Source organism: Haliotis rufescens, unplaced genomic scaffold, assembly GCF_023055435.1.
Source record: "Haliotis rufescens isolate VD_foot unplaced genomic scaffold, xgHalRufe1.0.p SCAF_5, whole genome shotgun sequence".
In the NCBI taxonomy this organism is placed as follows: domain Eukaryota; kingdom Metazoa; phylum Mollusca; class Gastropoda; order Lepetellida; family Haliotidae; genus Haliotis; species Haliotis rufescens.
In genome coordinates, this window is record NW_025964223.1 from 33,252,250 (window position 1) to 33,270,333 (window position 18,084).

Below are 18,084 nucleotides of genomic sequence, written 5' to 3' on the forward strand. Positions count from 1 at the left end.
ATGTCGAAATCGTCCATGGTGAAAGAGAGGCCCACCGTAGTCAAGCTATCGTCGAAAGATTTAACAGGACATTAGCGGAACGTTTGTTTGGCTATCAGTATGGGATCGAAATGAAATCCGAGCGATTGAGATCAACCGAATGGGTGACACGATCATCAGCCGTTGTATCAGCGCTGAATAATGAAGTAACGAGATTAATAGGGAAGAAACCATCCCATGCTATTAAAATGAAATCCGTGACTTCCGAATCTTCAGCACCGAGGAGAGGCAAAGAACGAAAACTTCCGGATAGAGTAAGGGTAAGATATTTATACCAGGCCGGTGAACTCGAAGGAGGCCTACGTCGCGCAACCGATCCCATATGGTCCCTTAAGACGTATAACATTAGTCGATTGGTTACGAAAGAAGGAGAGCCTATTCTTTATTATCTTCAAGATGGACCGGGTAGGGCATTTGTACGAGAAGAGTTGTTCATAGTTCCCGACGGTAAGGTATTACCACCATAACCATAAGCATAGGTATTTACACCATCATTATCAATCCATCTCTTTGTATCTAAGGGGGATAATGATGTCTTGTTCATTCTTAATCCATATATCCTATGATTGTAACTTCTTAAAGAGTTCATCTTGTGTTTGAACGTTCTACCGTTGAATAATGATTCTTTATACTGTTCGTGTTTGATATGCTTTTTTACAACATACTTCTTAACGCCCTTAGCTTTTCTTATCTCTCCATTATCGGACTTCTTTATAGAATACATCTTACGTCTTAATCCCACATACTCCGCTATAGGGGTCCCAGCACATTCATCCTTCATCTTACCTAACACCTTTTTATTTACAACGCTGTGCAGTGGATTATCTTTTGGGTAATCGCTCGTGTCGTACATATCTATTTTTTCTGCCATATCTTTATACACATCCTCGGTTTGTATTTCCATCAACAAAAAATCTGTGTCGGTATATAACACCTCGCATCTATCGCCGTATTGCTTCTTAAGTTCGTTGTAATAAAAGTCATACATTAAGTGTTTTGACAAGTCGAGAATACTCATACCGACGTACACCGGTCTGTTGAATTTTATATTACTCTTTTGCATATGCAACGCAGCTAAGTCGTTATCAAATATCTTGCTTCTGTTAAAAGCCTGACTGGCTATAAGTTTCCTGAGTCTTTCTTCCTCATTAGATCTGACTAATTTAACATCAACACGCTTCCTTAGATTCTCCATAGTTTTACCAAATACCGAGTTATTCATGAGCTTATACAGATTCTTTTCGAAATCGCTGGTAGCTATCTCTCTTAAATCTGTGTTCAACCTTATATAGGGCTCCATCCAAGGGCTTTGCTCGAACTTTAGAACTCTGTGTATTTTCTTAAGTTTCATACCTAACGATAGATACAACTGGAGATTTCTGTAGTGAACTATATATTTTGTTTTATCCATCAAATTTGGTACGAGTTTTTCTACGTTAGCTAACCTTCTATTTCCCATCAATGAGCGTTGATATTCCGACATCCAATCTTTATTAACCATTAATCTTTCGGGAGCTAGCGGATAACTGTTATGATCTTTATGTAACGAACTTGGATATTCCAAGTCAACTTCTAGTATGTACCCTTTATTCACTTCATTCACATTGATATTATCGATATCATCGACCCATTCAAAACCACCCGTGGGTAAAGGTTGACTCATAGCCCATCCGTACAAATTGTTGGCGTCGAGATATAATATGTGAGTGTCGGGTTTACTCGGATCGTATCCTTCCACTAATTTATTATTAGCCTTAGAATACCTTTTAGCTGCCATCGATATACCACCTCTTAATCCTTTCTCAATAAACAAGTGCATATTGTAATCTGTGAGTAGTTTTAGTTCTACACCGGTCTTCTTCAACAATGCATCCCACGATAGTCCGGGACTGGAATAGTACCATGCCGGGTCCAAGCCATATTGTTTGAAACATTTCTTTCTAAATATCTCGAATATATCGGTGAGTAACAGTACATCGGTTTTTAAGTACAGATCGTGATAATCGCCTAAATTCTTACAACCTAATTTATCCCACACCGTCAGAGCGTGTTCATAATCGGCATCTGTTATTCTAGATTCTGTTAAGTTACTATAGAATGATTCGAGGGGTGGTAATTCAGTTTCTTCGAATCTAGACCAATCATCCATATATTCTTAAGGATATACACCTTTTCTCAGCAACAAATGACGAGTTATCTTATCGGTATATTTATTTGTTATCGCGAAGTCATCGGGATTGTTCGCATTAGCTAAATTGTCCAGGGAAGATAACAGAAACTGTACGGAGTCTATGAATCTAAGCCCATTACTTTGCTTTGTTCTAGATTTCCCATCCTTGTCCCTATAATGTATAGGTTTAGTCAACGAGAACGATATGTATTTTTCCATATTATTAGGAATGCACGTTAAACCGCCGTCGGTCTTTGAGATAGCTTGCATAATGAGATGTGAATCGTATCCTCTAAGGTTATGAAACACAACGGGGATGGGTATTGTTTGAGAGTTCATTTTTAGTTTCAAGTTACACTCGTTATGCGCGGCTCCCCGATAATTACCCGTGACGTGACAATGATCTCTTACGGAATCCCCATCCAGGGGTTTATTACAAACGTGACAACTCGTTGACTTCTTATGGGCCCTCCAATCATCCCTCGTCATACGCATGGGTTTCTTACACGATAATTTTTCCCTGATTATTCTCTCTTCATTTTGTAGATATTCTAGGAACTTTCCCGCTGCATCGGGACCTCTGTAAATCACGGGCGGGTTTGTTTTCCCATCATACCTTACAACTATATATCCAAACCCACAAGGAATATGTTCTTGAGTTTTGTAGGTAAAACTACTATCAGTATTGCTACGGTTGGTATTTTCTATGGGTTTGATAAGCGCTTCGAAGTCGGCGTAAATTACGTACGGTACTGGCATTTGATTACAATAATGTTCAAATTTTAATATATTTTTTCCCTCTTTAGGCATATCGATCCTGATAGCATTCTGTCCAACACCTCTACAGTCTTCTTTATGCGCTTCTAATAGATCTTGTCTGCTGTACCCATGCAGGCATCTTTCACAGAAATATTTCTTTCTAGCATGTTTTGTTTGATCGTATAGTAGCCTGTTTAAACTCTTTATCCACGTATAATGATATTTACCATCTTTTTCGATCAGAAATGAATTGATTCTGGGGATATTTTCCGGAGTGGAGCTTATCCTGTGTACAACAATTCCTTTAGAATGTCCGAAAATATTTATAGCTAAATTATTTTGCTTTTCCACCTTATCAATTTGCGATATTGGTGTAGGTTCGTCTATACCATCGAAGTTGAGTCCATCGTTTTGGGGATAGCTAGAAGGTCTATCTGGATTTTTGTCTACGGGGAACAATGCAGATCTTATCATCATTCTTAAACAGTCATCGGATTTATTTTTTACGTTAATTATGGCTTTTTTCTTCTTATAATACGGGGGTAAATCTATATAAGATCCACCTTTGAAAGGCATATAATTCGCTATATCTAAATATAAACTATCGATTTTATCCACACCCCAACCAGAACCTCTATTAGTCCAGCGTTCTAAAGTTTCCTGGATCCTCTGAATTGATGTATCTAATGATGAGTTTATAGTATCGGATTCGGTTATAACTTCTTGATTGCTATGGAAATATGGTTCGGTATATTCGGTGCTATCGTCTGTGTTACTTTTACTCAATGTCATTTTAATCGTCAGCTGGTATTTTATACTATGTAAATCATCTAATTCCTCGTTAATTTTACTCGATATGATGGGCTTAATATCGTTAACATCCATGTTGGAATTAATATCCATCTTCCAACCTCTTAGATATTTACCAACGCCGGCGGATGTGGGTACAAATATTAATTCTTGTTGATTATTCTCAACATTATCATCATTATCATTATCAACATCATCATTAGGTTGATTATTATCTAGTAAAGCGATCAATTCAGCTCTTCTCATTTGAGAATAACCTCTCAGCCCACTGTTTCTCGCTCGAGCTTTGAGTTCTCTAACAGTCTGGGGTCTGTTGTATTCCAAACCGAGTAAATCCATCAATTCAGCTTTTCTCATACGAGAATATCCACGCAGTCCACTTTGCTTTGCCATAGCTTTTAATTCTCTGACAAAAACCATTGTGGTTGAATGGTATATGCAAAATGAGACAAATGTCTAATTGGTTGTTTTCATATATCTAAATACATATTCTCCCCAACCTATTCCTCTCATTGATGTAATCTCTCTTCCTAGCATAAATAATCTGGTTCCTGACCCTATCAGCACCGTGTTCCTTGCATAAACAATAACGACCTTTGACCCCTATCCCGCATACAGAACACGTATAGTTTATGTTTCCGCGCCTGATGTAATAATTGTGTATGCCGCAGTAAAAGAAATCAACACAGCGTCTATTACAAAGAGTAGTCTTCCCCATGAGTGTAAACTTGCAGTCATATCATATCATATCATTTGTCTAAATGCAAATCACAGCTACACTGTGAGATATTGATTATGCTATTTATAGATCATAGCCACAGCTGTCACTCTGACTTATGCATGGTATAGCTGAAAATCAATAGAGAAGTCAATCCAATAATAATAAATGTGACCTCTCAGTTCTTTTGATCCTCTGACGGTGTATAAAACTGACTCATTGTTGGTCTCGGTATTGGGTCTAGTTTTTTCCCATAAACGAGGAAGTATTCGTGCATGGCAGATTCGACATCCTTAAACGTTTGAATTGAATGTCCTTCCTTAATCAGTTGTTCATGAATAAAGTCTAATCTCTTCATTCTCTGCTGTGTATATTGTAACTGGGCTGCTTGGTATTGTTCTAAAGCTTCATTATGTCGTTTACGCTCCTCTTCAACTTCTTTAGCGTTTGATTCCCTCATACTGGAAAATAAATAATTACTCCCCGAAAAAGCTAGAGCATTAACAACAGCTCCACCGACCATCATCGCAATTGTTGCCATATTCAAATGTTTATATGAATATAAATATTCAAATGTTTAATTACTTCATTATGTCTTCCGGGATAAGTCCTTGTTTGATGAGCATATCCTTCGTTGCCATAGCCAATCCAATATCCAGAATGGCCTTACCTATGTCATATCCATTAAAATCTAGCTTGGGAGGTGTGGCTTTAGTAATCATTTTAGCCATACGGGCATATCCAATGGCCAAGCCGGTGACCACCGCTGAATGATACGTCGCGTTTACCAACATTTAACCGTCTGTAGCTGGACTAGTACTAGTGCCCATGTTTTAATCGGATTAATATTTGAATTATTTATTAATTTCGCTTTGCGCGCCAGCCCACCCTTTCTTCCTGCAGCTATTTTTTTGGGGTTCTTAGTAACTCTAGCTTTCAGTATTTTCTCATTCACATGTGGTGCATTCACATTCTCATGTGGTGCATCCTCATTCACTTGTTGTGTGTTCACTTGTTGTTCCACAATCTGTGGTTCCTCGTTCACAATCTGTGGTGTCACCTGTGTCTCCATTTATATTATTAAGTGGGCACGTATGTTTAAATTGACAATACCTAGCCGTTATTAAAGCTGTGGTGAACGGAGCTAAGAACATTCCGAATCTATGATAAAACTCACAGCTCACTGCGCTTATAGCATGTTCGATGAATGGGTCTTTCTCGAGAGATTCGCATAAATACAGGCGATGTTCTGCCGGGATGGGGAGAAACGTACTAGCTACGGCTGTGTATAGTTGTAATATAGAAGACCCTATCGTTTTAGTCATGGTAGCTCCCAGTCTAGACTCGTAACGAGCGTACATTTTTTTAATCTCTTCGTCGGTCATGTTATCAATTTTTTCGATGGTATAATTTTCTCCCAAATATTGGGAACATGTTCCACCGGCTACCAAAGCGGCGAGTCTTTCTCTATGTTTATCTAAAGATTTATCTGTAACATTTTGATCAGGCTCAGATTCTTTGAGCATTTGTTCGATGAGTTCGTCGCATTCCATAATGTAATACCTAAGGAGATATTTAAGTCTAACATAATATAATATGACATATCCAATACAACCCGTAATAATGAACTGTTGCGAAAGAATGAGGATTTCGAACCACATTTTATGTAATATTAACCGCTAATGTTCAATTTGCTACATTTTGCTATAATTTTGCTACATTTTTGCTACATTTTGCTAAGCAGTTGCTACAATTTGCTATAATTTGCTAAGCAATTGCATAAGCAGCTGGTTGATCGGTTTTTAAAACGAGTTTACAGTGCTTCGTTGCCGCTAACACTTTTCTGACTTTATCTCGTTCCCCCTTGGTATAAATAACATCATTTTCGCGTAAACATTCCTCGAATGAATCTCGGTCTTTGCAATGAAACAGCGCTACCCATTTGGTCTGCTCTCTGAGATCTTTCAGGACAGAGTTGTATTTTTGAGTAAGTACCCAAACGCTATGTTGAGTATGCCGACCGGAGAATGCTAAATACGAAAGCATATCTTTCTTTTTTGTTAGTTCTTTACTCGCGCTGCAATCATCTATTATGAAAAGGGTCGATTCTCCTTTGTATTTTTCGTGACATACTCGGAGGCAGTCTTGTAAACGATCGCCCAGATCGACTCTGTGTACCCCGTCGTCATTCATTACCCAATCTCTCGATAGGTAGGTTTTATTAACGCTTATAGTCGGGCACAGAATAATGATATGATCGAAAACGTCCCGATAATGACTTTCTAAAATATCTAGAATAAAAGCTGTTTTTCCGCACCCCGTTTGCCCACATATGATAGCGCAGTGCGGATCTTTAGGTAAAAGATTATCAATAGATAGAATCTCCCATTCTGTATATTAAGTTGCGCATCCATAATCACGTACAAATATATGTTTAATTTACCAGCTGCTTCCTGAAGCTTCGTTATCTGTATGGTGGCACCCTCGCTAGCATTTTCTATTCTCCTCCCACTGCCGTGTAATTGGTCATCGTCCGTTGTTCGCATGTCGAGCCATAACGCGTACTTCGTGGTGAGGTATTCACCCATCGATACACTCCTGAGAGACAGATCTTTCACGACCGCGTTAACTTCCGGAGAACGTTTTATAGAAGGAAGTTTTTTAATCTCATCCCACTGGTGATACGCTAGCATTCCTTGGCTATATAGTTGATTAGGAACGCCCTCGATAGTCAATTCTACTTTTGTAATCTTGGGATTGTAAAACTTCTCGGTATTTCTTTTAAACGCATCGGAGGGGTCCTCGAACAACATTAAAATACCCTTCAACGACCTCGTGGGGACGTTTAGATTGATATTCCACATCATATCTTTTTTGTCCCTCGTGATCTTTCGGTGTTGCAGCACGCGATCGTACAAAATGGCTAAAATTCCGGTATAATGGTTACGAATTTGTCTGGCTAATTCAGGATCCGTTATCATATCGTACTCCAGCGATATATTGTCAATGGAATAGCTAGCATCTTCATTAGCAGATCTGATTACTCTACCGTAGTCATTAAAAGTGAGTTCGTATTCTAACCTATCGCCTAGGGATGCTTGATAAAAGGGCATGTGGGAATCTAGTAATTCAAAGTCTAGGGGAACATAGAATCTGTTACCTAATGCGTCGGCAACGGCCTTATCTTTTTCGTTGGTATCAACACCATTTTCAGCACCCACGCGCAGTCTCAATGTGTTCTTATTACAAATACCTTGGTACTGTAAGTTTTCCCGCTCTTTATCCGTTCTCCAGAGATCCATGTAGCAATAGTATACATCGCTATCGTCGATACTCAAAACCTCATTACCGCTAATTTTAATCGTGATTTTCTTAACGATAGCACGACCTATGTTCTGAACGGGCTCCCTGTTAACGTCTGTAGAAGTCAAACTAATCGTCGGACAGTTCCCGGAACTAACACATCGTGTGCGCCGAGATTAGGAAAGCGAACCAGAAGCGTTTGATTCTGATCTATGGTACTAGGGTTATTAGTTATAGTTACAGACCGACGAATTGCTTTGACTCCTAATGGATCTCGAAGTCTACGTTGTGGGTTTAACTTGCGTCCGTATTGCGAAGACATTGTTTATATTGAAATTATGTACCCTATGTTTAATATAAAAATGGCTAATTTTGAACATAATGACTTAGATCTAAGTACCTTTGATGACTTTGATAACCCAAACGAAGATACTGATGAAACCAACTTTGGTGGCACGAATCTTAACGATGAAATTTTACAATCAACCGTCAATGATTATTACGATGCCTTAAAAGATGATACCCCAATAGGTCGTGACTATTCAAAGTTTACGATAGATAGTAAAGGAATATTGCGACTGCGTGGCGCTCTGGATATTGATCTTATGCATTCTCGTACTCGTAAGCCCCTAGCCTTGTCTACGATAGCCGCTAAACACGGCATCAGCACTGTTCGTGATAAATTAGGTTTTGTGGACTACCGACAACTTTCCGCGAAGACTACTAAGGTTCTTCGAACCGTGCGTGATAAACTCGTTAATACAGATAATTTGGAAGAAGCATCTAACGTGGCCTCGAACGGACTCGGAGAAATCTTAGATACCTATTACGATAATTCCACGTTACAGGTACCATATTCGGAGTTTAGTATTAGGGAATTACGAGGTCTTGACAAGGCAATGCGAACAATGCGGGGAGAACTCATCAATAATATAGCCAAGATATCCGAAATCGACAAGCATATAGCTAAAGAGAAAACAAAACTCGAACAGGCGGGCGATGAGTTCAGTAGACGCCGCGTAGCGGAAAGATTGCGTAACTTAGAAGACGAAAGATCGGCCCGCCTCGAAGCTGCTTCCAGTAATAGAAAGGCACTTCGTTCGCAAATCAGTCGTATTCAAGAAACTATCGATCAAGTCCTCAACGATGACACTACACTGGCCGATAAAATTAAAACATTGTTCAGAGAACAGGGAATAACCATTGCCAGTATTTTAACCGCGTTGGGATTTATTATATCGACTTTGACTCTCTCGTTAACAGGTGGCAGTACAGGTGGAGGTACACCTCCTAACGATAAAAATGGTATAAAAGAGTGGATAAAAAAGCATTTAAAAGCATTAGGTTCAGCACTGGGAAAGCTCGCTGAGAAAGCCGCGGCCGCACTTCCTGGTATTATAGGGAGTGTTGTTTCCTGGCTATTGAATTTATTAGCTAAGACCACCACTTGGCTTAGTCAAAACTTGTGGGGGTTGATCGTAGCAATTGCAGGGCTGTTGTACGTATTCGCTAAGAACTATTTAACCACCAAATCATGAGTAAGCCAACCGAGACTCCACCCACTACAAGCGCTGTTTTTTCATCGATATGTTGTTGATTTTTAGCCTCAATATGCGGTGGTACTTGTGCGTTAGTGGATGGTTGTGAAACATGTGGTGTTTGCGGCTTGACTATTCCCTTTTCGCCCGAGATCGTTTGCGTTATTAATTCGACGTTAATATCTGAATTTATACCTGGTTTTTGTTGATCGGTAGCAATAACAATTTTATTATTATAGCCTATCACTTGACCGATCTTAAGTTCCATATTACTCGGAGACATGTATAGTCCCGGCGCATAAACGTAGTCCACTTTGGATTGGGCGTACTGTAATGCATCTTGAAAACGCTTTATAGACGATGGTATGTCAACTGGTGAATTAATGGCGTCCTCCATGTTTGAGACAAACTGTTTTTGCGCATCGAACGCCGTCCCAGTAACGATAATGGATGTTTGTGTTTGCGATTGCGCTCCGAGAAATGCCCATACATAAGTTCTTATCGATTCATTAACTCTTTCAAATCCTGGGTTAGTAAAATTATTTTCCGTTTTATCATTAAGAAATTCATTCCAAGCATCTGTTGTATCGTTTGGATGCACAAACTTTGTTATAATATAAGGAATGCCACTCTCAAAGTTCATACGATCTGCTCTAAACTGTTTACTCGAGAGAGCAAAGCCTGAAGGGATCACACCCGCTTTAATTAAATAATCGCTTTTATCTTTAATAGTTCTTTGTCCATTGTACGGAATACCTAGACCATGGCTAGGTCCTTTAATGTGCCAATCTTTACTCGTAGAAACATTAAATTCATTACAAATACGTTCGAAGGCCCTCTTATTATAATGATTATTTGCGTGATTCCATGCTGGATCCATCGGTAATGGAGCACTAATTTCTTTAAGTATACGTCTAATCTGATAGTACACGTGAAATAATATAACAGACTTATATAGTTTAAATCCTGGGGCATTAACAGATACGCCACATCCCGTTGTGGCACACCATACGGCAAAGTTTAACTGATTCTGCCAAAATTGCATCGGACGGTTAAACCAATCGTCAATCATTTTATCGTTAGTTGCCGTGAAACTGTATTTTTCAAAGATATCGTGGAATTTAACGAAAAATTCAGCACCAGAGGCAGTTACTATAATCGATTGATTAGTAATGTATCTCGATTCCATATTTAAGTTATGATATAGTATCATTGTATATTTAATATGTATGTCACACTCCCGGGAATAACAAATGTTCAGTCTATTCAACTGCTTCATACTATCGATAACTCGGATGGACAACTCGAAGTAGCTCTATGCGATGTAACGTATTACCCACTGTGGACCAATATAAGTGCTGCGAGAGATAATAATGAGTTGTCTATAACAGATAAACAAAATATTATTGAAAAAAACATTAATATACCTGATGGGTATTACAATATATGCTCACTCAATGATAACATTTTTAAGCCTAATGGAATTAGTATCCCACAAAATGAGTCGAATGGGATAGTGAAAATCGGCACTGGAGAAAAAGGTATATGGATTCATGAGAACTTAGCAATTACACTTGGATTTACACAGGTAGAAAGATCAAGAAACTTTATATTATCAATATACAGGACAACATCTGATGGAGATGCATTACCCGATTTAGTTCCCTATAAAGAGTTGTTCATCCATCTTGATCAAATAAGCACGACGGATAATATTCAACTAGAAAGTCCTTCAACACTGCTCAGATCTGTTCCAGTCAAAAATGAAAAATACAATAGCGGTAGAACGGAATCTTTCTCGTCATTACAATATAAAAAATTGAAGCGTGGTATTATTTCAGACCTCAAAATTTCTGTATTAGATGTAAAACACCAACCTGTACATATAGGATACTTAAGTGTAACACTCCATATTAAAAATAATGGTTGATGCATCGGGCCCTGGAACAGTAAGACAATGTAATACAATTGCGCTTTCCGATCTCGGAGACACAGAAGGATTCGGTAGACCCGGTACCGATGGTAAGTTATACGCTTTACACTTACACGATAATGTATACAATCGGAAAGAAGTTACATTCACGGGTAATCTAGGAGATTTAAGCGATGTTGATGTTAGTAGACTCCTTAAAAACACTTCGTACAATATTACTCGCAACGATGATAATAAATGGACTATGGTCGAAGCAAACATCGAGTGGCTACTGAATATTGTCATTACCCCACCTTATGTGATGATGGGTAAGGGACATAATTTAACTAAGATAATAAATAGTGGCATCGTACTCGCGGCTTATATCCTGTCAAAACGAAAAAGTGTGTTAGTTACCCCCCTGTCAGAAAACCCAGGTCATATGTTATATAGTCGTCCGGCCTTAAAAAATGTTACTTTAAATTTGGTTACTGAATTCGAAGATATTAAAGTTAACCTGAGTGCAATACCTAATCTTTCTACGCTTATTATTGAAGTCTTGTTCGGAGATGCAACGGAAGATGCCTTCGATATATTACCAGGTCTATCGATTAAATGGCTCAAGAAACATGAGCGTCAACGTTGCAGTATTATTCATATCGGAGCATTGCCCGTTGCAACCCTCGAGGGGGTCCAAATTATTAAAAGTGACAGTATTTCTCTTTCTAAGATATTATTGCCGTATAATATACATTTGATAAGGTTGATGTATAGTCTCAAAACATTTAAGCAAGACCAATTAAAGACTATTATATGATCGTAATATACACTATGAGTTTATATCCGGCGCTCGGTGAAGCATTTGAAAAGATGGAAACTGTTGATGGATTTCGATTACATCAAATAAGCGACATAAAACATCAAATAGGGAAGGATAGGGAGTTGAGACTTGGATTGTATAAAAAGTATCGCAGAGCCGTGAATGCTCTGGACGGAGTTGACACCGCTCTTGTAGTATCTGGCATGGGACTCGGTGTAGCGGGTATCGGTTTACTATCAACTATAATCGCCGCGCCTATCGTGCTCGGCATGGAAATAGCCGCTGGAGTCTCGGGACTGGCAGGAATAGCGATAAAATTCATTTCTCGTAGGTTACAAAAGAAAGCATTAAAACACGATAGTATTCGGATGCTGGCTGAAGCAAAGTTGATCAGCATTGAGGATCATATTTCGACAGCAATGGCCGATTGTAAGATATCCGAGGATGAGTTTTGTTTAGTGCTGTCGGAGCTCACCAAATACAACGAAATGAAGCAGGAGATTCGATCAAAATCTCGTAAGACCAGTGGTATTAGCGAAGACGAGAAAAAAAAGTTCATAGAACAGGGGAGGCAACAAGCGCGTCAATTATTCCGTGCCAAAACCAAAGAACTGGTTGGAGATTAAAAATAGATTGTTTACTATCGTGTGATTACATTTAGACAAATGCTAACATAAATATATAATAATGGAGAAAGCTATTCAATGGAAAGAATTACCACAAGGTTTTTATTATATCAGTGATGTCAAACCAACCAAATACGGTTATCAATTGTTTCTTATCAATTTACAAAAAGAGTGTAGTAATATAGTCTGGTCTCCTAGTAAAATGAACGAAGAACTTAATAAAAATGTTGAATATCGCTTTATCGATAAAAATAATAAAGAATATTTTTATTACGATTTAGACTCATCGAAAGCAATGATTGGCCCCAGGTATTGGTGAGCTAGAGCCAATCTCATGACTATCATTAAATCACATAATCATTTACGCATAAAAAATCCCCCCTGTAGTAGCAGTATAGGTATATAAATCCTGCTCCAGTGGAAGTGAGCCAGAACCATCATTACCTATACTACTACACCACATCCTGTTGTGGCACACCATATGGCAAAGTTTAACTGGTTCTGCCAAAATTGCATTGATTGTGGAACCAATCATGTACCATTTTATTGCTAGTTGCCTTGACCCTGTATTTTTCAAAGATATCAGGGAATTTAACAAAAAACTTAGCACAAGAGGCACTTACTAAAATCGACTGATTCGTAATGTAAGTTGATTTCATATTTAAGTTATGATATAGTATCTTTGTATATTCAATATGTATGTTACACTCCCGGAATAACAAATGGTCAGTCTATTGAACTGCTTCATACTATCGATAACTCGGCTGGGCAACTTGAAGTCGCTCTATGCGATGTAACGTATTACCCACGGTGGACCAATGTAAATTAAGCGAGAGGTAATAATATGGTATGGATAGATAGAGACGTGTACACTATATCTGATGGGTATAACAGCGTATGCTCACTCAATGACGAAATTTTTAAGCCTTTTGGACATAGTCTCACACAAAATAAGTCAAATGGGATGCTGATTTTAAACACTGGAGAAAGGGGTGCAACTCTTCTCCCGTACTTCGCAGATATACTTTGATTTTTTGGACAAAAAACAATAACAGGACCCAACGAAACATCACATGGAGTTAAATTGCCCGATTTAGTTCCCTATAAAGAGTTGTGCATCCATCTTGATCAGATCAGAATAACGGATAATATTCAACTCGAAAGTCCTTCTACTCTGCTGAGAGCTATTCCAGTCAAAGATGAAAAATATAACAGCGGTAGAACGGAATCTTTCTCATCATTACAATATAAAAAATTAAAGCGGGGTATTATTTCAGACCTCAAAATTTCTGTATTAGATGTAAAACATCAACCTGTACATTATAGGATACTTGAGTGTAACACTCCATATTATAAATAATGGTTGATTCATCAGGCCCTGGAACGCTCAGACAATGTAATACAATTGCACTTTCCGATCTCGGAGAGACAGAAGGATTCGGTAAACCCGGTACCGATGGCAAGTTATACGCTTTACACTTACAAGATAATGTATACAAGCGGAAAGAAGTTGTATTCACAGCTAATCTAGGAGATTTAAGTGATGTCGATGTTAGTAGACTGAATAAAAACACTTCATACAATCTTACTCGCAATGATGATAATAAATGGACTATAGTCGAAGAAAAAATCAAGTGGCTACTGAATATCGTCATTGCCCAACCATATGTGATGATGGGTAAGGGACATCAATTAACTAAGGGGCTTGGGGCTTATATCCCCTCAAAACGAAAAAGTGTGTTGTGCCACAACGAATGGTCCGAATTGGTGAATACCAGCTAAGTCTTCTGTAGCAAGGTCTCTGAGGTAGTGATTGGTGATTGGCTGATTTCCAGAAACAGCCTTCAATAATAGTTGTTATGGAGCAGTTGCCGTGAAGTGCCAAAGTTGAGGCTAAGGCTCTTACTTCGTGAGGGTTGGAGGCTGAAGGGCTCTGAGAATAACAGCTCTCATCCAAAATGAGATAGTTGTTCTGGATATCTGTGTGTGTATTCCTTAATAAAGGGATAAATAGTCTCTCAAGGTTTAGACTTTTGTAGGTATAATCTTAAGGCTCTGACTGGGCATAGCGATAAATCCTCTGTATCCTCTGCACCAAGGATGGAGGAAAGAGCCGGAACGTGGAATTGTCTGTCTGACTGGCTTGGTAACTGGTTCTTTGCAATAAAGTCCCGTCTTAGGCCAAGGTGTGCTGATGAGTTACCACTGTCAAATGTGATGCGATTGAAGTCTATCGTGTGGATTTCAGACATTCTAGCTGCCGTAGCTAATGCCAGAAGAAATAGGGTTTTCTGCGTCTGGTGTTCAAAGTTGGCCTGTTGGAGCGGTTCATATGCATCACTGGTTAGGTGTTGTAGCACTATATTTAGGTCCCATGCTGGGGCTCTAAATCTTTTCTGTTGGTCAACAAGTCTGAAGGATCTGAGTAGGGCTATCAGCTCGGGAACTTTAGTAAGTTTTATCCCGTTAGCCATTGTCAGTACAGAACTGATAGCGGCCAAATAAGTGCCCAGTGTCGAACCTTTAACATTCTTTGTACTTCGTAAGTGACATAGGTAATCTGTATAGTAGCTTTGGCTGCAGAAAAACTCTTGGATGTGGCAAACTGGTCAAAACTTTTCCATTTATCGTCATAGAGATTCCTCGTTGATCTACGAAGTGCTAAGGAGACTGCCTTAGCTGCTCTTAAGGAATATCCTCTTTTAACGAGACTGCTCTTGATATGCTCCATACGTGAAGTTCGTATAGATCTGGTCTTGAATGGACCTGATTGGAGTGAGGATGTAGCAGTAGATTTGGCCAGTTTGGAAGTTTTAATATTGGATTTCCTGCTAGTTCGACGAGATCTGGAAACCACGTTCTTGCTGGCGAGTAAGGCGCTACCAAAAGCAGTTGTAGGCTGCTCGTGTGTAGGATCTTTTGTAACATTTGTGGTATCAAGGCTGGTAGGGGGAAACGCATACGCGTTTAGTCCCTCCCATGATATTGACAGAGCATCGACTGACCAAGCTAGTGGGTCTGGCACTGGTGATACAAATGTTGTTATCTGATTGTTGAATCTGGTTGCGAATAGGTCTATCAGTGGGCAACCTTTTTCTTTTATTGCTAGTTGGAATGCTTCTGGGTGTAGCTTCCATTCTGTCGGTGATGGTTTGGCTGGTCTGGATAAGTGGTCTGCCACTGCTGGTATATGTCTTGCCTTTATTGTTAAGTTCAGATTGTCAACTAGCTCGTAAAGTTAAAATATCAACTTCAGGAGGGTCTCTGATTTCGTCGTGCCTTGAAGGTTTATATTGTATACCACAGTTGAATTATCTGTTCTGATCATCAGACGTTGGTTTCTTAACTGTGGGGCCCAGTGAAATATTGCACGGATTACTGCCTCGTATTTCAGATAATTGATGTGGTAGAGCTTTTCTGCATCTAACCATAGGCCTGCTGTTACTTCTCTGTTGAAGTGAGCTCCCCAGCCTTGAAGTGAGGCATCCACGAATAGGTGGTTGTTGTAATCTGGCTGTTAAAACAATTTCCTGCGCCAACGTTCGATTTCACTGTTCACCATAAGAGGTGTTTCCTCAATGTTTGTGGTAGTTGCAGTTTTATATCCTGGTACTCTAGGTATGGATTTAGAAATCTCTGAATAGGGCGTAAGTGTAGTCTGCCTCGGACCGTCAACGCTTGGGCTGACATGAGTAAGCCTAGTATCACTTGTCATTCGTTGACTGAGATTTTCTTGTAAATTGCTGTTGGCAAATAAGTCTTGATTTTTATCCACCGATCTTCTTGTACCATTATTAGATTCTGATTGGTTAGAAATCTGATCCCCAGAAATTTGGGATCCTGAGATGGTTGTAGATTGGACCCAGTTGTGTTAATAATTTCAGGGTGAAATTTAGTTGTAGTCTGAGTAGCTCTGTTGATTGATGGGCTTGGTTAAAAGCACAACAAATTCCCTTGTTGTGAAGAAATGTCACAATTGGTTTGGTCACTCGTGTAAATAGCCATGGGGCCGTGGAAATTCCAAAGGGCAGGACCGCCCACTGGTAATGTTGTCCTTTGAAGAGGAAACGTAAATATTTCCTGAAAGTCCGTTTTATGGGAATGTGTAGGTAAGCATCCTGTAGATCAATGCTTCCGAGATAGTCGTGCTTTCTTATCATTTGTGGTAAATGAATCATTCTGAATTCTTCCGGTTTTGGGAGGTATTTCTTGTTGAATTTTCTCATGTTGTAAATCAAACGAAACTTTTCGTTTGAATTCTTTTTGGGAACCAAAAAGATCGGTGAATAGAAACCCAGCGTTGAATTATCTCGTCTGCGCCCTTGTTGAGAAGTGAATTGATTGCTTCGGTTAACTTTGGCAACAATTCTTTCCAATAACGTATTTCCGGTGGCTTGCGAGATAACGGGGGTTTCTTGAGTAAAGTCGGGGCGTAGCCCTTTCTTAGAATGTTGGAAACAAATTCGTCTCCTAGAATGTCCCAATTTATCCAAAATTTTGCCAATCTTCCGCCTACTGGGGAATGCTGTACATAAACGGCTGGGGGTGTGGGATTTCAGTAGGTTTATTCTTAGACCCACTAGACTTCTTACTAGTAGACGAGGAAGTAAGATGGGGTGTGTGTGGGTTGGGTGTGTGTGTGTGACTGCATCATCTTCAGTGGGAGTAATTTGAATAATATCAAATTCAAATCTCTCCCTTCCTCTGACGAAGGGCAGGGCGTAAATTCTCGCCTCTTACTTTTAGCCGTCTCCGTGGATGATACCGAGTGTGATGACTCACTTCGTTTCCGATCCATCTTTTCCTCTGCACTGCAAAAAAGATAATTACTAAATTCTTCCTTCCCCAAGGGGGCGAGGAATTTACATCTATCCTCTGCAGTGCAGTTCTGTACTGTGCAGCTGGTACAGGTTGGATGAGGGTCCTAATCTGAAACACGTAAGTTGCATAGGTTACATGTTTTCATAACTCTGATAGGGGCTGCAAAAAATCTTATGCCAAATATATAAAATAATCGTTAGATATGATGTATAGAATACTACAGAAGATAATCCAAGCAAAATATTTTGTTAAAAAGGGTTAACTTTTATGGAAAGCTTGGATTATGATGCACAGAAAAAAAATTCCAGCTGCCAAGATGGCGCGAAAAAGCGAGAGTGATGAGTTACTGGGCTTGGTCACATGGTTCCGGTGCGCATGCGCGGAATAAGGCTGCGTTTGGGTGAGCTGTTTTCTCTGTTCTTGGGAACAGCACAGGAAGTTTCCACTACCTATTCGGAAGAGAGAGAGATAAGCAATAAGTATGAGTCAGGATAAGATAAAATTGTTGAATATCACTTTGTTCAAATAATATTTGTAGAGAATATTTTCATTACAATTTAGTATAGTC